The sequence below is a fragment of the Acipenser ruthenus genome, chromosome 32, assembly GCF_902713425.1.
Source record: "Acipenser ruthenus chromosome 32, fAciRut3.2 maternal haplotype, whole genome shotgun sequence".
NCBI classification, from domain to species: Eukaryota; Metazoa; Chordata; class Actinopteri; order Acipenseriformes; family Acipenseridae; genus Acipenser; species Acipenser ruthenus.
Window position 1 is genome coordinate 8,084,752 of NC_081220.1, and position 21,478 is coordinate 8,106,229.

At 39.2% G+C, this 21,478-nt stretch overlaps 5 non-coding genes across 5 annotated transcripts; 4 read left to right on the top strand and 1 right to left on the bottom strand.

The window, feature by feature from the left end:
• Positions 1-11,431: 11,431 nt before the first annotated feature.
• Positions 11,432-11,504, bottom strand: trnak-uuu (transfer RNA lysine (anticodon UUU)). Its single transcript has one exon. It is a non-coding gene; the product is annotated as a tRNA-Lys (tRNA).
• Positions 11,505-14,617: 3,113 nt separating this feature from the next.
• trnae-uuc (transfer RNA glutamic acid (anticodon UUC)) lies at positions 14,618-14,689 on the top strand. The gene has a single exon. It is a non-coding gene; the product is annotated as a tRNA-Glu (tRNA).
• A 400-nt stretch (positions 14,690-15,089) lies between these two features.
• On the top strand, positions 15,090-15,161 carry trnaw-cca (transfer RNA tryptophan (anticodon CCA)). The gene has a single exon. It is a non-coding gene; the product is annotated as a tRNA-Trp (tRNA).
• Positions 15,162-20,523: 5,362 nt separating this feature from the next.
• On the top strand, positions 20,524-20,595 carry trnae-uuc (transfer RNA glutamic acid (anticodon UUC)). The gene has a single exon. It is a non-coding gene; the product is annotated as a tRNA-Glu (tRNA).
• Positions 20,596-21,030: 435 nt separating this feature from the next.
• trnaw-cca (transfer RNA tryptophan (anticodon CCA)) lies at positions 21,031-21,102 on the top strand. Its single transcript has one exon. It is a non-coding gene; the product is annotated as a tRNA-Trp (tRNA).
• The last annotated feature ends 376 nt before the right edge of the window (positions 21,103-21,478 follow it).

Genomic DNA, 21,478 nt, shown 5'->3' on the forward strand with positions numbered 1-21,478 from the left:
ACAGATTAGACAGCAGTGATATACTGAGAGCTTTGACTGGGGTAAAAATAGAAGAAAACAGTAAAAGTGGCCCAACCCTATGAAGCCACACTGGTGCTCACGGCTCAGATCTCATCTAACTGCCTGGGACAGGATTTGTATAAAGGAAGGTGCTTTGCATACCTGTAGGGAAATAAGTGTCACACATGCTTTCATTTTTGAATTTTTGTTTGTAAAAACAGCGAGTTAGAGATCACCTACATTTCCTTTCCTTTTTTTTAAACAACTTCAGTGGTTTCAATATATCCACACGCTAAATCATAGAGTTAGCGCTGAACACGGCATTCTTTATATTCAGTGGCCAAGAGTTGCGTCTCACAGTGAAGATCTTATCTGAAGCAGCAGAGAGGAGCAGCAACTGGTTGTGGTTGAGACGGAAAGATTACACCGTGTAACAATTTTATTTATTTTTTTTTGGTTCCTGGGTAGTAAGTGTTATTTCCTAATTGCTTATGCCTCAAAAGTATAGAAAATGGCTATTATTCCCCACAAACTTTGCTTTTGTGACCAGGACAGTGATATTTTGAAATGTACCTATTTCCAATGAGAAAATGGGCACATTTGTGTCTTTTCATTCACATAAAGTTAGAAAAAAACAACATATGAATCCAAATTAACATGTATTTATACTAAAGTAATACAAAAATGACTACAAAAGATTTAGAAGTGAGTAGTTTTTCGAGATTTACGATTATACTGTAAATCACTTTCACGAATCAGCCCCAAAATGTAGTCTCCAATCATGTTCTGGTTATACTGTCCTTGGTAGTGGCGTTCAAAGTCCAGTATATCCTGGTGGAAGTGCTCGCCTTGCTCCTCCGAGTACGCTCCCATGTTCTCCTTGAATTTATCAAGATGAGCATCAAGGATATGGACTTTGAGGGACATCCTACAGCCCATTGTGCCGTAGTTCTTCACCAGAGTCTCAACCAGCTCCACATAGTTTTCGGCCTTGTGATTGCCCAGAAAGCCCCGAACCACTGTGACAAAGCTGTTCCAAGCCGCTTTGTCCTTACTAGTGAGCTTCTTGGGGAATTCATTGCACTCCAGGATCTTCTTTATCTGTGGTCCAACGAAGACACCGGCTTTGACCTTTGCCTCAGACAGCTTAGGGAAGAAGTCTTGAAGGTACTTGAAGGCTGCCGACTCCTTATCTAGAGCTCTGACAAATTGTTTCATAAGGCCCAATTTGATGTGCAGTGGTGGCATCAGCACCTTCCGGGGGTCCCAGCCGTACTCATCATACTTCAAGGCGTCCAGCAAGGTCTTGATGCTGTTGTAATCCTCTTTGAGGTGCACCGAGTGAGCCAGGGGAAGAGACGGGTACTTGTTACCATTATGGAGCCCAGTGCCTCCCACCAGTGGCTCCCACTTGACGTTGTTCCTCCCCACAGAGAACTCGGTCCGATGTGGGCAGTCCTGCCTGTGGTAGTGCGCCTTGGTGTCCCTGCTGTCCCAAAGGCAAAGATAACAGGGAAACTTGGTAAAACCGCCTTGGAGACTGTGATGGGTGCCAGCTCGCCCCTATAATTTGTGTTTTGTTGTTGTTGTTACTTTTACAGGGAGGAATTTAACCCCCTCCCTGCCAATCCAGAACAAACCAAGAATCACAAAAACATATTGAAAACAGTAAAAATAACAACAACAACAAAACACAAATTATAGGGGCGAGCTGGCACCCCATCACATTGACCCATCAGGAATGCCACCATTTTGAAGTCTCCTATGACCTTGATGCCATCTCAGAAAAATGCAGATATGTATCCACTTAGGCAGCTGGGACTAAACTGAACTGGTGGGCTTAAGGCTCCTGTATTTATACTACTATTTATATTACTGGAAATTTCTAGAAAGTTCTAGAAGTTACTCCAAGTTTACTGAGCACTGAATCTATCTGGAATGTTCTGGAAAATAGGTAAATTTCAAAATATGACTGTCCTGGTCACAAAAGCAAAGTTTGTGGGGAATAATAGCCATTTTCTATACTTTTGAGGCATAAGCAATTAGGAAATAACACTTACTACCCAGGAACAAAAAAAAATAAATAAATAATTGTTACACGGTGTAATCAGTCTCACTGGCAGTCTGAGTGGAGGCGCGACTGTATTTTAAGACACAGTTCTAATTTTAGTGCTGGGGTTGCTGTTTTATTTTCTCCAGGATTTGGGCGGAGATTTTATATATTGAGATTATTCAAGGTCGACTTTTAAAAGTACAGATAAAACACGCTGGTATTTTTTTAATTGATTTTATTAATATTTATGCACCAAATGTTGGGGAGGAGAATATTCTATTTTTTAAAAAGCTCAGTCAGGTACTCAGGGGTTGCAGTACGGATAATTCGAATAGACTGCTAAATGAATATATAGCGAAATAAATAAATACATTCACAGACATTTATTTATTCGTTCATTTATTTCTATATTTATTTATTTAAATATTTATTGACAGAAGTAGTTTTGCACAGTGAAATGTAAAACAAAACAGAAAAGCATAGAAATCTAAAAAGCAGAAAAATAGGTTTGCGTAAATTGTGACATAAATACATATTAAAATAAATGAATGCATAAATACATGTCTGTGCGTTTATTTCTTCATTTATTTATTTTTATTTTGACGCAGAGTATCCTCCATACAAAGGGAGCAGCCATACAATATTAAGTTTGCAATGTACCACATACACCGCTCACAGTTCAAGACAAAATGCACCACTGCATTTAAAAACAAAGTACAATTGAATCAAATATACTATATATAAAAAAGGAACAACACACAACAGGAAATGTACCATGCTGTGCAGACTGTGCCTTTAACGCCCCCTGCTGGCCTTGTTAATGATGACTGCTGATGATGAGGGTGACGCTGCCATTGTTTTACCTTACGCTGTACACGATGACGTGTCGTCCGTTACCATGGCAGCTGAGGGGGAAACACACTTTCCAGCTTGGTTGCACTGCTTTCGACTCCAAGAGAAAATCTCACAGCAAGGAGCTCTAGAATCTCACATGGAGTGTTTTCCTTATGTGGAGACAGCGGTCACGTGGTGTAAGCACAGCTGGGCGACTTTCAAATGTGAAATACAATTGGAACATCCTTACTCATAATTGTGTAAGACCCCCTGTTCTCTGTGTGTTTGTTTTAGAGTGAGATAGAGTGGCACCACCTGCGAATTAAAATAAAAGGTGTGCTCTCTCTCTCTCTCTGCTCGCGAGTAAGCATATTTCTCCTGTCAGCAGTTTCTGGCCCAGGAAGCACTGACCTGGTCCAGGTGTGGCAGCTTGCGTGGTCACCAGGCGAAGGACAGCAACAGTTGGGTCCTGGCGGCATGTTTGAGGTGATGCAATGCGATGACCACTTTAGAGGCTGGGGACCACTGCTGTCCATAATGTAATAACACAGTAATAAGACAATTGAAATAGGCATCAGTTACCTCCCCAGTCAGCCCAGTTCTCTCATTGTTAACACAAGGCTCCTCACACCCAGTCATCTAAACACTACAGTGTGGTCTGTGTCTGGAAGAAGGAGCTGCTCACAGTAATGCATGCTGGGAAACACTGACTCTAATATCTCCACACTTGGAATTCATTTCCCCTTGATTCCACCCCTGGCAGTGAGGGATAGAAACAGATCCTTTACTTATCATGAAACTCCTTTAGGATTTGACTTCATTTTATACAAAGTAAATCAAACCATCAGACACAATCCTACCAGACACACAACACAGACTGCAAATATTTACACTGACCAAAAGAGAAAGCCAGAACAGCCCTCCTTTTTATAATGTAATAACACAGTAATAAGACATTACAGCAGAACCCCAGACTGACAGGAATCCCAGTGCCATTATGTTTCTCCTGCCATTCTGACCCTTCCCATCCCAAAGGTGCCAGTGGGGCAGTAGTGCTGCCCTCAGTGCCAGTGAGAGCTCTTCAGTAACACTAGAAGGAACAGTTTGGACTCCAGACACAGTGTCTTCTACTGTTCCTGAAGGCTTTCTGATGGAGTGTTTGACATTGTGGATGAACTACCTACAGCATCGCAAGAGCCACTCAACACAGAACCAAACAAGGACTGGCAATCTCTACTACAGCAGGCTTAGTGTCTTCTAGTGTTACTGAAGCCAGTGAGAACTTCACTGCACTTCAATCATGACGGTGCTGCTGTTTAATAAGCAATACTGCTGCATTACACTTTAATGAGTGCATTAAGGACTGTGCTAATCAGGTTCCAATGCTACTCTTAATAGCTGGGCTCTATTGTATAGTCCTACTGTACTGGGAGTGTTAATGCCAGGGCAGTTACTAATCTTGCTCTGTCTGAGCACACAGTGCAAGTACTGCTTTAAAAACACACTCCACACTTGACTCCATTCCAGCTGTGTTGAGTGGAATAAGGGCTCGGCTGATTGGCTCTCCACATATGCTCCTATTAAAGCTGTTCTTTGTCTAGTCCTGCTGTCCTGGGAGTGTTCGTGCTAAACTGCTAATCTTGCTCTGTCAGAACACATAGCACCAAGCCTGTGTTTACACCACTGCTTGGCTACAAGTGGCTGCTGTGCCAAGGAAGACAATTTGCATAGAAAAGACACTTTGCATTGGCAGCACATGCTTCAGTGCTCTGGGAGTGTTTATAGCCCTGTGAGTTTAACACTTCATGATTGAGAGCTGCCCTTCATGGCAACAGAATCCACAACAACAATGACTTTTATCAGCATCTTCATCTGGGCACTTGTCATCTGCACTCCACTATTTGTGGGACAATTCTTAATATATAAGTATTAGAAGTAAAACAGGCAAACTGAATGAAATCAAATGAAAAAGTCTTGAAATATAATCTGCTTTCATCATTTATTTCAATCATTTACTATAAATGTTAATATTATTATTTATTATTTTCAGAATCCAGTGGACAGTATACTGTGACTCAGACTCCATCAGTGAAATCTGTTCTCCCAGGAGACACAGTCGCTCTGAGCTGTAAAATCAGCAGCGCAGTGCATGGTAACAGCTACCTACACTGGTACCAACAGAAATCTGGAGAAGCTCCCAAACTCCTGATCTATGAAGCAAGTAAACTTCAGTCTGGGATTCCAACTCGTTTCAGGGGCAGTGGATCTGGGACTGACTTCACTCTGACCATCACTGTGTCACGTTTTCACTTTTCACGTTCTCTTTTATTATATTTTTTGCTCTGCACACACTCTTAACTCAGGGGAGACGTTAAGGAGGACAGAGATGTTTAAAACTCCTAGTGGTTTATGTTCGAGCACTGGACGAGCGGTGTGTCCTTAAAACCTTTTTATTTAATCAAGAAAATCACTCAGACTCATTTATTCAAAGTTTTACGAATCAGAGCAACATCAGCGCTCCTTCGTTTTATTAAAATGCCTTTAATATTGGTTTAGTAGTTTGCACATACTACCAAAACCCGAAAACATGTAACAATAATTAGCAATCCTAAGTTTATTACAAGCTTCAGCATTTAATACTTCAATAACATAATACAATTATATGTATTCAGTGCAGCCCTCAGGCTGGTTAAGCACAAAGCCTACAAGCACCCACTGCTATATTTTAGCACATTCAATATAACACTCTCAATTCTAAAACATAGTTTTAAAACCTCATAGCAATATAACCAATAAATGCGAGATACAATAATACCATTAATATGCTTACCTCCTATTATAAGGAAGAGTAGCGTGAACAAAAGAGAAGGACTGTTCTGTAGAGATCTGCAAAGGATGGACCACATAGCTCTGCCAAGCTTGATTGTGGTGGTCTCAGTGTGATCGGCCCAGGGTTTTTATACAATTTACGTCCCATTGAAAGCAATGGGAAGCCCCAATTAGATCCAGTCATCAATCTATATGGACACTCCTTATCTCTTGGCAAACAGTAATCTCTAAAGAAGTTAACCAACTCCTCAGACTCAATTAAAGTCATATGCCAACAAATCAACACTAGCCCATGTTCTCATCCACTCATTCTTGGCCCCCCTCCTTCATCTGAAAAGTTAGGTGAAGCAGAGTTCACAAAATCCCTGCAACCTTGATTCACTACTTAATATGGGTGCATTATAAAAAGGAGTGGTGTTTTAAATATATGCAACACCAATATAAGAAAAGTGGTGTTTTTTGAATATATGCAACACCAATAATTATATCATAATATAGCAGTTATAGTTATAATGATTATAATTGATTACATGAACTTGGCTTTCAAAAATATATTCCCTCATGTCATCTCACTCTCAAATTAATTTCATTCTTTCCTTACAGGTGTGTGTTTAGCAGGTATTATAGGGAACTTCCATCTTATATCTTTTTAATGTAGAGTTTTCTCCTTATGGAAAACCTAAATCTTTTACTGAGCTGTAAAGCTGTAATGTTTTTCTCCTATGGGCCCCTGGTAGCTTGAACTTAATTTACATCCAGATGACCCTGTATTTTTCAGCTATACACATACTGGCTAAAACCAGCTTGCTGGAGACACCTCTTTTCTTGCCAAGTTTAATAGTGATTAATGTTCCCTAGAACTTTCCTTACACCTGTATCTTACGTGCTTGTTCCACCCGGCAACTAACTATCTTAATATATTTTGGAATTAGACCATTTCTATTCTGTCCTTCCTTCTTCTAAATTGAAAAATACTTCTAGCCTTGACACCGTAAATTCCTGATAAGAGAATCCCCGCTTCTCTTGCCAATGAAGACCTCTTGGCCTCAAGCACTGATCCCTCCAAGGGCAGGCTTGTAGAAAGTTCGATAAAGCAGGTTACACAGAGTTTACTTTTCCAAAGCCTATCTTTTGCTTATAAAGTTATTCTTCAATATTTTTTCAATCTTTTTATTTTGTATTTTAAACACAACATCTTTTTATGCTGCGTCTTTTAACTTCAGAGTCAAACTAGTACATTACTTCTTATAGTGTATGGCTGCTAACCTTATTACTTTCTGCTAGCAGCAGTATATCCGCAATATTACAATAGGATTTTATTCAATTTTTCTGCTCTCTATTTGTGGTGTATCTTCTGACAATGCTTATTTTTCTTAAGTTATAGTCTGCTTTTACTCTAGGTTGTTCTTACTCACCTACTTATTTTAAAACTGAATTACAAGCAGAAACCTACTCAAAGCGAGGTCTTTTAATCCTTTTCTGTTTTTCTCTTTCCCTTAAGAATACTCCTAACTCCTTTTCCCTTTATATTCAGAAGTTATAATTCTTGAGTGTAAGCACACAGTAATTCTTTTCATTGAATTAGGACACAGTTTTTAACTATGCTCATCTTGATAGAAAACAGCTTCAGGTATGCTATCATATTAAGCAAAGTGAATCATATGATCTTATACATAAAAATTGTTCATAGTATTTCATACTAACAATAATTATCACTACCTATGATTATATGTTACCACAACAATCTATACCATTTAAAACAAGCATATTAACATACATCTATTAGTACAGCATTATTCTGTAGTCAAGCTGAAAAGTCTTAACAGAGATTTCAGCACTAAATTCTGGGAATCATGCCAATTTTAATAAGAGACTGCTCAAGGCGGGCCAGTGTATCAAGTTGTACCAGAATCTGTTATACGGTCTTACAGAGAGAGCACTTTACAGTATTTGTTACAGACTAAAGATTATTCAAACATTACAAATGGTTACAGCACATATCATCTCATTAATACATTTCATTTTTAAATCATCCAGTCCATGTCCAATGTTTCAGCTCGTTCCCAGCAGGACTCCACTTCTGTCTTGGGTTCAGCTCGGGTCGGCTCTGCAAACACCACAATACCTATTTTGCTCTACATTATTAGTGGGCAGACTTAATACAACTGAATCTGAATCAATCGAGGAGCCGTGAACTCTAGCCACTGAAATTCTCCATGCAAAGGAATCCAATTTCTTACTACACATAATAACTGGTTCGAGGTCACCCGTGACAACTGGAGTCCAGGCTGAAGATGCAGGAGATTACTATTGTCAGAGTTTCCACTACACCAGCAGTAGAGCTGTGTTCACACAGTGCTACACACCCGTACAAAAACCTCCCTCAGCAGGACTCCACAGTGACTGCACTGCTGCAGCTGGGACCTACTGCAGGTGCTGAGGGTGAAGGCAATGAAACGGGACACGGCCTGTGGAGGAGCTCAACTGCACACAAACACACTGAGCTCAATAACAAGGGTTCAAAATAAAAGACAAGATCAATCTGGTAAATATCTTGATTATTCTTGTATTCTAATACATTGCAGAGGCTGAATGGCTGTCATTGGATTTATATTTACTAATTTAGTTTAAAATAAAAATGAAAATATAATTCTTGATTTATGTCTAGTAAGGAAAAGATAAAGGTGAGCATTGTTAATTTTCTGATAATTAAATACAAACTGAAAATAAACTAAATCAGACACTTTACTCCTCTTAAAGGAAATAAATAAATATATACATGCATTCATACATACATACATAGCATATTACAATCCAACATATTTCTATTGCGTTACAAGTTTTAAAGCAATCTATGGTTTAAAACACATATTAACATATTTCAATATTAATATACAAGATTTTTTTTTACATGTATTCAAAGCAATTTAATATCGTCTGTTGTTTGAAGTTTTGGTCTCTGTTTTTAAATGAATGTATAATGTTTGAAATATCACAATGGTGAATTAACCAGTTTTGTTTTCCTGCTATAAAGTGTAGCATTGACAGGAACACACCCAGATGTTTAGCTGTGGAAGCTGCTATATGTGCAAGGACTTGGCACTATCAGTGTGAAGCTCTGTGTGGAATGCATGCTTTCACAGGCTGATACAACCAATGCATCACATTGAAAGAGGAAGAAACCATTCTGACTTCATTGTCAACCATACAGGACATTGTCAGTCAACGAGTAGACTGGGGTAACAGAGTGATATACTGTAAGCAAGGAGCTAGTCAAGTCTTGTGAGGCTTTTGTCTGCTCCTTGTCTGGTAAAGCAGGAGATGATGTTGAATGGGGTTACAGATTGATCTGCAGCAGAAAATGATGCATGCAGCTCTCCGACATCCCCTGCCTGCGCGCACTGCTGTGTTTTGTGTTGTGTGTTGTTTTCAGAGAGGTCGTTGTTTATATTTGTATTTATTTGTAATGATTGCAATGTTAAATCAATCATTTTTCACAGGTATTTATTGCACCGCGCACTTTAGTGTGCTTCTGGTGCTGAACGTTTCCTGCTGTGTATTAATCTGCTGCTAACATTCCATTTCTTTTTATCTGCAATAAAAAAAGATTCTTTTTTAATTGGAAGAGGCCGTGTTTCTGATCCCATCCTTGATTTGCTTTCAGAATAAAATAACCTGTAACTGTTTTATTTGTCCAGTGTCTTACACACTAATCTGGAGTAGACCGACTCCAAATGTGATTATGTATTTCAATTCTGCGTAAGCCCTGCCTAGCGGGTGTTACAGTTACATAAAAGGACTCTATAGAGTCCTAATGCAAAAAGAAAGAGCAAAAAGCAAGTTGGGAAAGGGGAGGAGGGTGTCAGTAAATATCCAGAGTGCTCTGAGCTTTAAACACAAAACACACAGCTGATAGGAAAGAGGAAACACTCTCTGAGCCTCCAGCTCAATACAGCAAATCATGGAATAAAGAGATTCAGTGACAGCTAACACAGGAGCTGCTCTGTGTTCAAGTGAATAAAGTGCACTCATTAATGTGACCTCGGAGAGACACACTGCATATATTAATACTGACCACACGAGGGAGCCAGAGCACCACTGCTGTCATTAATGTAATATTATTATTTATTTATTTCTTAGCAGACACCCTTATCCAGGGTGACTTACAATTCTTATAAGATATTTTATAAGTTTATTTTACATACAATTACCCATTCATACAGTTGGGTTTTCACTGCAGCAATCTAGGTAAAGTACCTTGCTCAAAGGTACAGCAGCTGTATCCCCCCACTTGGGATTGAACCCACAACCCTCCGGTCAAGAGTCCAGAGCCCTAACCACTACTCCACACTATAACAGTACAGTAACATGACAATGGAAATAGGCAGCAGTTACCTCCCCAGTCAGCCCAGTTCTCCCATTGTTAACACAAGGCTCCTCACACCCAGTCATCTAAACACTACAGTGTGGTCTGTGTCTGGAGGAAGGAGCTGCTCACAGTGATGCATTCTGGGAAACACTGACTCTAATATCTCAACATCTGCAACTTCCACCCCTGCCAGTGAATATTAAAGAATGTTAAAATGTCCCTTCAGCAGACCAGCATTTTAAAAACAATGATTATCCCCTTGCACTGACTGCACTACACTCTGTGACCACAAGAGGGAGAGAGTAATTCCACATCCCAGCAGCACGGACTGCACCACACTCTGTGACCACAAGAGGGAGAGAGTAATTCCACATCACAGCAGCATGCTGCTCATGTTGTTCAGCAGGATTCCTGCTTCTTTTCTCAGTGAATAATAATTCATTCCACTCCAGATGTTCGCATCAGTAATCAGTTTCCCTGGTGCTCTAGTGGTTAGGATTTATACCTTGTTTCCACTGCCGTCCGGGCTTTTATTATTATTATTATTTATTTTTTAGCAGACGCCCTTATCCAGGGCAACTTACAATTGTTACAAGACACCACATTATTTTTTTTTTACATACAATTACATTTATTTTTTTACACATTATTTTTATATACAATTACCCATTTATACAGTTGGGTTTTTACTGGAGAAATCTAGGTAAAGTACCTTGCTCAAGGGTACAGCAGCAGTGTCCCCCAACTGGGATTGAACCCACGACCCTCCGGTCAAGAGTCCAGACCCCTAACCACTACTCCACACTGCTGCCCCACACTGCTAGGGCTGGCTGGGCCAACAAAATTGTGTTTCTATGTTTTTATCAAACGTGGTCAAGTCCGGAGGTTCTATAGAGTGGCACTAGCAAGGAACGACAAGCTTCTACAAAATGTGACGTGCAGCTTTTATATACGAGAAAGAAAAAGCTACTGGTTAGCAAAAGCATTACATGGCATTTTTTTAATTATACTATGTTCCTTCTAGGGATGTAATGGGTTAAACGCTCAATCGATAAACACATTCATACCGTTTATACTTGAATGGTAACGTATACTAATTTAAAAGTAAATATCCAAACTCGCCTGTAATTTATTTGGCAATATAAACACCGGTCTGCAGCGCGGCGCGCAAGGGGGCTTCAAAAAAGAAAAAGTGACCTGCATCTCAGCATGCTGTGTGCCTGCAGAACTGCTGACTGTAAATCAGCTGCGAACAAGACTGACACGGGAACACGTCAGCGTGTTAAAATCGTGACGTCATTGTTTTATTGTCATGCTATATGTATCCATAGTCCTAAAATAAACATCGCCCGAACAGGGGCTTGAACCCTGGACCCTCAGATTAAAAGTCTGATGATCTACCGACTGAGCTATCCGGGCTCTTTCACAGCTGCTGCGCTTTCTTAACACAAGAGCATTCAGTAAGTTAAATCCAACCCGAGAGGACATTTTACAGGAACATGAAAATCAATTGAATGACGCTGTAACAGAGGGAAAAAATATCCTGGTTCATCTGAAGGACGATGTTCCTGTTCTTCTGTAAACAGATATTTGGAAAGCACACAGAGCCGCTTCTCTGGATCATGTGTTGAATCGCTAGTCGGCACCTCCCATACAGGGTCCTCATTGCAGGGATGCTCGTCAATTCAGCTTTTATTTGAAACGGTTTCAATGTGTTTATTATCGTTGGAGCTGTTCTATGTAACAGGTGCTGAACCACACTGTCCAGGGACAGGCTTCCTGCGAGACATTGTTTCAAACGCAGGCACATTTACATATTTAGGCTCTTAAGAACAGGTTAGACGGCTTGTAGCCTATGGAGGATATTCTAAGCCAAAATTATAAATAAATAAATAAATAAATAAATAAATAAATAGCTGGTAGTTGGTACCCAGTAAACATGTATGAAATGGGTCAATACTGGACCAATATTGGCAAACCTTTTCATCAGTAATGGTGCAATGCTGACAGGCCAATTTGACTATATTGGCCCAATTACGTGCCAGAATTGGATCGTTATCGTTTGCACATGGGACTTCTAGTCGAAATATTTAATGACTTGGCTGTCTCAAGTTAGTTTGTATTGTTAATGTAACACCTCGTTGTTGCCCAGTCATTGTATCATATGAAGTAGAGCTTGCCAGTTGGGGGCGATGGTCTGCCAATAAAAGATAAGGCTATATTTGCAAGGATCATTTCTAGAGTGAAACTGTTTTGAAGGGATTGGTCTCGGTATCCACCAGGAGGAGTGGGAGTGTTTTCTTCTCAGCACCGAGCTGACAATAAGTTCAGTTGTTTAAATCATTAAGCAAATTTCAAATGGATCACTGCTAATGTTAAAACAATTTAAGAACACTTTAAATAGTAATGTGATTTGCACTACGCAGGACTAGATTGAGCTTAAATAAAGACATTACATCTGAAAATAACTTGTGCTTACCCCCACTTACAAGGAAACTGTCAAACTTTGTATTCGTCCTCATAACGTGTTAGAAAATGTAAACAGCAGTTGGAGAATGCCGATGTCGATCATCCTAGCATGTTAAACGAGGGCATTTCTCATGTAAGCTGCGTCTAGTAATAGATGGTTTATACTGTTCTCAATGGTCCGCATCCCAGCCTGAGACCACGATCCAGTGGTCGACGGAGATGTTTTTCAAAGTAATATGTTATTTGGAATATTAAAACAATCAAGTTAAATAACACATGTTTGGACACAAAATATTTTTCAGTGACGTTAACAAGTAGTCTGTTTACAACAAAATGCAATCTGTGTTAGGAACACTATTTTAGTCGGATTTAAAATGGAAATTAAAATGGTATTGAGTGCTGAGAAGAGTGTGGTATCAGCTGTTGATTTCCTTGAAACAATCTTTTATAGTAAAATGAACACATTTATTCCTTTTAAAAATAAGTAAAATTGAACTGTCAGAAGTGGGATTTGAACCCACATCTCCACTCGGAGACCGGAACACACAATTCTTTGGAAAGACAGAGTTCTTGTAGATGCCTGTAGATGCCAGGCATTCTGGTTCAGATCTGAAATTCTGTGTCATACAAAAAATCATTTCAAGATCGCGGTGGTGGTGATCTCGATCAAAAACTATTACAATGTGAATCAAAAAGGATCTTCTATCTCCATAAATAAATTATAGCGCTTTGAGATGATATATGTTACTAGCGGATTGTTTAGAAATGTACTTAATTATATTAAAGCTGTTCTAAAAAAGAATGTTATCTCGAAAATGGAGTCTTGTCAAGCCGAAATAGCGTTAGACTGAAAATCTAAAGGTCCCTGGTTTGATCCCAGGTTTCGGCAAACAGCAAGAATTTTTTTGTTTTGTATTATTTTGAACTACAAAACAGAGCACATTTTTTTCTTCAGTGTAATTGGAAGAAATAACAACGTATCAGAGTGCCATTTTCTAATGTGATTAATAAATGCAAAAAGCATCGTCCCTGGGTGGACCTGAACCACCAACCTTTCGGTTAACAGCCGAAAGCGCTAACCGATTGCGCCACAGAGACCAACCTGTCAAACTACAAAAACTTACTTGCTTCAGCATTCTAGCACAAGCAAGGACTTTGTAAAGAATTGTGTGTGTTGGTTTCCGAATGGAGGCGTGGGTTCAAATCCCACTCTGACAGTTGACTTTTACTTATTTTTAAAATGAATAAATGTTTTCATTTTATTATAAAAGATTTTCAAGGAAATCAACAGCTGATACCAAACTCTTGTCAGCACTCAATACCATTTTAATTTCTGCCTCGTCAAACAAGCTCGAGCCACAGCACACAGTGCTGCTGCATTGGGACATAGGTGGATTTTAAAGCGACTGAATCAACGAGCTAAGACTACTTTTTGAAGAAATTGAAAACATACCTCTAGTCGAAATATTTGCTATTTAGTTAATCCATTTATTTTTTGAATTTGCAAATGGCAGACTACATTGCCAAAAATCTGACAATCTGAATTGCTCATATCAAGCTGCGATGTAGCCTATGAGAATCGCTGACACATTTCGAGGGGAATTAGCTAAAATGGTAGAGCGCTCGCTTAGCATGCAAGAAGTAACGGGATCGATGCCCGCATTCTCCAAATAGTTTTAATGTATCTCCGTATTTAGTCCCAACGCATTATGGAGATAAATACAGTGTGACAATTCTTTGTAACAGACACGCCCGCCCTACATGTGTATTTTAAAGCACAGTCTCCTAATTTGTAATATTCCCCAGACTGAAAAACTGCAGTGCGCCGTCCATCGTATGTCTTCCGAGAAGCACAAAGGGAGATTATTTATTTATTTATTTATTTATTTATTTATTTATTTATTAGCAATTAAAGTTTGTGTTAATTGAGAATAAAAATAAATGGCTTGAAGTTTGCTTTCATTTGTAACGTGTTTATAATGAAATATCGGTTCTTGTGTTTTTACCAATCATTGTACTGTATACTAGCTACTGTTGCATGTCCATGATTTTGTTCCTCAGCTTCCCATATGGTCTAGCGGTTAGGATTCCTGGTTTTCACCCAGGCGGCCCGGGTTCGACTCCCGGTATGGGAACGTTCTTGTTATTGTCATTTTGTTACAGAACTGTGGTCATGTGTAATGTGTCTTCAATATGATAATAAAGCTACAGTTACTCGAAATATATATATTATATATATACAGAATGATGCAAATGTATTTGACTCTATTCACATTCCCATCGCGTGGAACCATCGCAGTTTGTTTTTAAATTATATTAATCCCTGGTCAAGACAAAGTCTCTCTGGGGTGGGACGATCATTAGAATGCGGATGTAAGGTCTCCGGTCCCATCATAGAAGCAATATAGTTTATTCACAAATAAACACCTACACATTTATTTATGTTTCTTTTTTTGGGTAAATTAACACATTATTGTATTCTGTCATGTCATGCTGTGCACTCTAGGATTGCATAACAAGCATGCACTACGACAGGACTTTGTGGCGCAACGGTAGCGCGTCTGACTCCAGATCAGAAGGTTGCGTGTTCAAATCACGTCGAGGTCAAAGACGTCTTTATTTCTATTCCACTATATTTCATTTTTTAACGTGCCTGGATTTGAATGTCTCCGGACATTTATTTATACAATTTATTGATTATATAGCGACAAACAAATTTCAATCAAGTTCCAGTCTCTCTGCCATTATCTTGCGCTGCTTTGTTTGGTCAGGTAAAAAGGGCGTGACCAGAGCGGTATGGGCAATCCCGTTAGGTAGTTTGCATGTCAATCTCTCCTTCTTTTCTATTTATACACCCAGCACTGCTTCAGCCCTTCGTCTGTGTTTGTTTTTGGTCTGTGTTTGTTTTTTTGTTGTTCGCTCCTTTCACTACAGGTCATTTCTCTGCTCAGCGCTGGTAGACAGTATCAGCTATTTTCCTACCTGCTCAGGTGATTCTTTTCATCATTCAGCTTTTGTATTTTTCTGCAGGAGCTCCATCGTTAGTCTTTTCTGCTCCCTCCAGTCTCCAGCGCAGCTACAGCGCCGTTCAAAGCGCAGCGTCATTCTCAACTTGGTCTGCGTTTTCATCAGAAAGACTGTTCCGACGTCACCGCTGCACTGCAACTCTTTCACAAAGGCGCCTCACAGACCATGGTTACCATGGCAACGCCTCATCGAGTGACTACTGGGAGTGGTAGGTTCCCATGGCGACCAGGCAGCTTTAACAGGCAATGCGAGCCTGTGCCTCACTACTGCAATCTTCTGGCTCCTGCTGCTGCGCTTTTGCAACATGAGAGCTTCAACTCGCCGAATTATGACATCTAAATACTGCAGGCTCCTCTTCTAGACCTACGTTAACTTACTTATATCATCACTAACTGTTCTAAAGCAAACATTTTATCCATAGACAAGGATTTTAATCGCAATAACCAAATATATGCTACCCTGCTTCACTGAAGCCAATAGTTTCAATTCCAATCGCACCCTCGAGATGGCAGCATAACACCACAAACTACATAATTTAAACTGATTTGCTATCGCTGCGAATCTCGCACACTCCAAACTTTCTATCAATTCCTGCAGTTCGTTGTCTTTCTGAGGGATTCTCAGTCCCGTCCTGCCTCAACCTCTTTTGCTTCATATATTAACTTGATTATTTCAAATCAAAACCCCTCCCTTCGAGGATCTGGTCATGAAGCCATGCTTATCAGCTTTCTGAGATTTTAAGAATCCACTGTCACATTCCTGCAACCTTCTTGCTCCCGGATTTGCACTTCCTCATTTGCCCCCAACTTCATCAAGGCACTTAATACAACTTTCAAAGTCCATTTCATTCAATTTGAGCTTCCAGGCACATACGGAAACTATGTCCTACGATTATCAACATTTCAGTCAAGCGTCCTCCAACACCGCAACAGACAATACACTCTTAGACTGCTCCTGATCAAATCAATAGGTTTTGCAGCAGCCTCCGAGCAACACATTCTCATCCTCTCAGGTTCTGCAGAGGCCTCAGATCTACGCATTCTTCATCTCTGCCCAAAGGCAGACCCATCTCCGACATCATCTTAAACGCCTTAACTCTCAAATACCAATTTCCACTGCATTCAGCAGCTCTCTGCTCTCTACAGCAGGCCACTGCACACTACTGACAGCATTCCATCGTTTCTCTGTTTCCGTCTGTCCTAAACGGAGGGGGTTCTCTGTTTTCATCCCTCCTAAACGGACCCGAGACACTTTTCCTAAGCTCTCCACGCTGCCCAGCTAACAGCTTAGCTGCCTGAGGATGCCGCACTGAGTTGCGAAGGATCTGTCCTTTTGTCCTGTTGGTCCCCTTCCTGTCTCTTGTTCCACTAAATGGCCAGCAGCCAGAGGATGCTGCCTGACCCGTCGGGAGCGAGTGTCAGATTGTTGTATGTTATGTGTTTAAACTTTGATCTTTCTCTCTCACTTTTACGTCACCCCTCTCAAGCCCTCGTAGGCAACCAGTGAAATGTGAGGTGATGTGAATAGAGGCAAATACATTGCATCATTCTTTATATATATATATATATATATATATATATATATATACATATATATATATATATATATATATATATACATATATATATATAATTTCAAGTAACTGTAGGTTTATCATCATAAAGAAAACACACTAAACATGACCACAGTTCTGTAACAAAATGACAATAACAAAGACGTTCCCATACCGGGAGTCGAACCCGGGCCGCCTGGGTGAAAACCAGTAAAAAACCACTAATTCATTACAAACACGTTACAAATTAAAGCAAACTTCAAGCCATTTATATTTATTCTCAATTAACACAAACTCTTCAATTGCTAAAAAATATAAAAAAATCTCCCTTTGTGCTTCTCGGAAGGCATACGATGGAGGGCGCACTGCAGTTTTTCAGTCTGCGGGAATATTACAAATTAGCAGACTGCTTTAAAATACACATGTAGGGCGGGCGACACTGTTACAAAGAATTGTCACACTGTATGTATCTCCATAATGCGTTGGGACTAAATACGCAGATATATTAAAACTATTTGGAGAATGCGGGCATCGATCCCGCTACTTCTCGCATGCTAAGCGAGCGCTCTACCATTTGAGCTAATTCCCCTCGAATTATGCCAGTGATTCTCATAGGCTACATTGCAGCTTGATATGAGCAATTCAGATTGTCAGATTTTTGGCAATAGTCTACCATTTGCAAATTCAAAAAATAAATGGATTAACTAAATAGCAAATATTTCGACTAGAGGTATGTTTTCAATTTCTTCAAAAAGTAGTCTTAGCTCGTTGATTCAGTCGCTTTAAAATCCACCTCTGTCCCGATGCAGCAGCACTGTGTGCTGTGGCTCGAGCTTGTTTGACGAGGCAGAAATTAAAATGGTATTGAGTGCTGACAAGAGTTTGGTATCAGCTGTTGATTTCCTTGAAAATCTTTTATAATAAAATGAACACATTTATTCATTTTAAAAATAAGTAAAAGTCAACTGTCAGAAGTGGGATTTGAACCCAAGCCTCCATTCGGAAACCAACACACACAATTCTTTACAAAGTCCTTGCTTGTGCTAGAATGCTGAAGCAAGTTAGTTTTTGTAGTTTGACAGGTTGGTCTCTGTGGCGCAATCGGTTAGCGCTCTCGGCTGTTAACCGAAAGGTTGGTGGTTCAGGTCCACCCAGGGACGATGCTTTTTGCATTTCTTAATCACATTAGAAAATGGCACTCTGATACGTTGTTATTTCTTCCAATTACACTGAAGAAAAAAAGTGCTCTGTTTTTTAGTTCAAAATAATACAAAACAAAAAAATTCTTGCTGTTTGCCAAAACCTGGGATCAAACCAGGGACCTTTAGATTTTCAGTCTAACGCTATTTCGGCTTGACAAGACTCCATTTTCGAGATAACATTCTTTTTTAGAACAGCTTTAATATAATTAAGTACATTTCTAAACAATCCGCTAGTAACATATATCATCTCAAAGCGCTGTAATTTATTCATGGAGATAGAAGATCCTTTTTGATTCACATTGTAATAGTTTTTGATCGAGATCACCACCACCGCGATCTTGAAATGATTTTTTGAATGACACAGAATTTCAGATCTGAACCGGAATGCCTGGCATCTACAGGCATCTACAAGAACTCTGTCTTTCCAAAGAATTGTGTGTTCCGGTCTCCGAGTGGAGATGTGGGTTCAAATCCCACTTCTGACAGTTCAATTTTACTTATTTTTTAAAGGAATAAATGTGTTCATTTTACTATAAAAGATTGTTTCAAGGAAATCAACAGCTGATACCACACTCTTCTCAGCACTCAATACCATTTTAATTTCCATTTTAAATCCGACTAAAATAGTGTTCCTAACACAGATTGCATTTTGTTGTAAACAGACTACTTGTTAACGTCACTGAAAAATATTTTGTGTCCAAACATGTGTTATTTAACTTGATTGTTTTAATATTCCAAATAACATATTACTTTGAAAAACATCTCCGTCTACAACTGGATCGTGGTCTCAGGCTGGGATGCGGACCATTGAGAACAGTATAAACGATCTATTACTAGACGTAGCTTACAGGAGAAATGCCCTCGTTTAACATGCTGGGATGATCGACTTCGGCATTCTCCAACTGCTGTTTACATTTTCTAACACGTTATGAGGACGAATACAAAGTTTGACACTTTCCTTGTAAGTGGGGGTAAGCACAAGTTATTTTCAGATGTAATGTCTTTATTTAAGATCAATCTAGTCCTGCGTAGTGCAAATCACATTACTGTTTAAAGTGTTCTTAAATTGTTTTAACATTAGCAGTGATCCATTTGAAATTTGCTTCATGATTTAAACAACTGAACTTATTGTCAGCTCGGTGCTGAGAAGAAAACACTCCCACTCCTCCTGGTGGATACCGAGACCAATCCCTTCAAAACAGTTTCACTCTAGAAATGATCCTTGCAAATATAGTCTTATCTTTTATTGGCAGACCGTCACCCCCAGCTGGCAAGCTCTACTTCATATGATACAATGACTGGGCAACAACGAGGTGTTCCATTAAAAATACAAACTAACTTGAGACAGCCAAGTCGTTAAAGCATACCTTAAGTTTGTCATGTGATACAAAAGCAAGTTTTGGCATTTTTGCATTGTCTGCCTCGTCAAACAAGCTCGAGCCACAGCACACAGCGCTGCTGCATCGGGACACAGAGGTGGATTTTAAAGCGACTGAATCAACGAGCTGAGACTACTTTTTGAAGAAATTGAAAACATGCCTCTCGTCGAAATATTTGCTATTTAATTAAAAAAATGTTTTGAATTTGCAAAAGGCAGACTACATTGCCTTGCCCCCCCCCCAAAAAAAAAAAAAAAAAATAGGACAATCTGAATTGCTCGTATCAAGCTGCGATGTAGCCTATGAGAATCGCTGACACAATACGAGGGGAATTAGCTCAAATGGTAGAGCGCTCGCTTAGCATGCGAGAAGTAGCGGGATCGATGCCCGCATTCTCCAAATAGTTTTAACGTATCTGCGTATTTAGTCCCAACGCATTATGGAGATAAATACAAAGTGTGACAATTCTTTGTAACAGAGACGCCCGCCCTACATGTGTATTTTAAAGCACAGTCTCCTAATTTGTAATATTCCCCAGACTGAAAAACTGCAGTGCGCCGTCCATCGTATGTCTTCCGAGAAGCACAAAGGGAGATTATTTATTTATTTATTTATTTATTTATTTATTTATTTATTTATTTATTTATTAGCAATTAAAGAGTTTGTGTTAATTGAGAATAAAAATAAATGGCTTGAAGTTTGCTTTCATTTGTAACGTGTTTATAATGAAATATCGGTTCTTGTGTTTTTACCAATCATTGTACTGTATGCTAGCTACTGTTGCATGTCCAGGAGCTTGTTAATCAGCTTCCCATATGGTCTAGCGGTTAGGATTCCTGGTTTTCACCCAGGCGGCCCGGGTTCGACTCCCGGTATGGGAACGTTCTTGTTATTGTCATTTTGTTACAGAACTGTGGTAATGTGTAATGTGTTTTCTTTATGATGATAAACCTACAGTTACTTGAAATTATATATATATATATATATATATATATATATATATATATATATATATATATATATACAGAATGATGCAAATGTATTTGACTCTATTCACATTCCCATCACGTGGAACCATCGCAGTTTGTTTTTAAATTATATTAATCCCTGGTCAAGACAAAGTCTCTCTGGGGTGGGACGATCATTAGAATGCGGATGTAAGGTCTCCGGTCCCAACATAGAAGCAAGATAGTTTATTCACAAATAAATACCTACACATTTATTTGTTCCTTTTTTTGGTAAATTAACACATTATTGCATTCTGTCATGTCACGCTGTGCACTCTAGGATTGCATAACAAGCCTGCACTACGCCAGGACTTTGTGGCGCAACGGTAGCGCGTCTGACTCCAGATCAGTAGGTTGCGTGTTCAAATCACGTCGAGGTCAAAGCCGTCTTTATTTCTATTCCACTATATTTCATTTTTTAACGTGTTTGGATTTAAATGTCTCCGGACATTTATTTATACAATTTAGCCTACACAACATATTGATTACACTATGTAACACAATTTTTGTTCCTGGGTAGTAGGTGTTATTTCCTAATTGCTTATGCCTCAAATGTATAGAAAATGGCTTTATTCCCCACAAACTTTGCTTTTGTGACCAGGACAGTGATATTTTGAAATTTACCTATTTCCAATGAGAAAACAAGCAAATTTGTGTCTTTTCGTTCACATAAAGTCAGAAAAAAACAACATATGAATCCAAATTAACATGTATTTATACTAAAGTAATACAAAAATGACTACAAAAGATTTAGAAG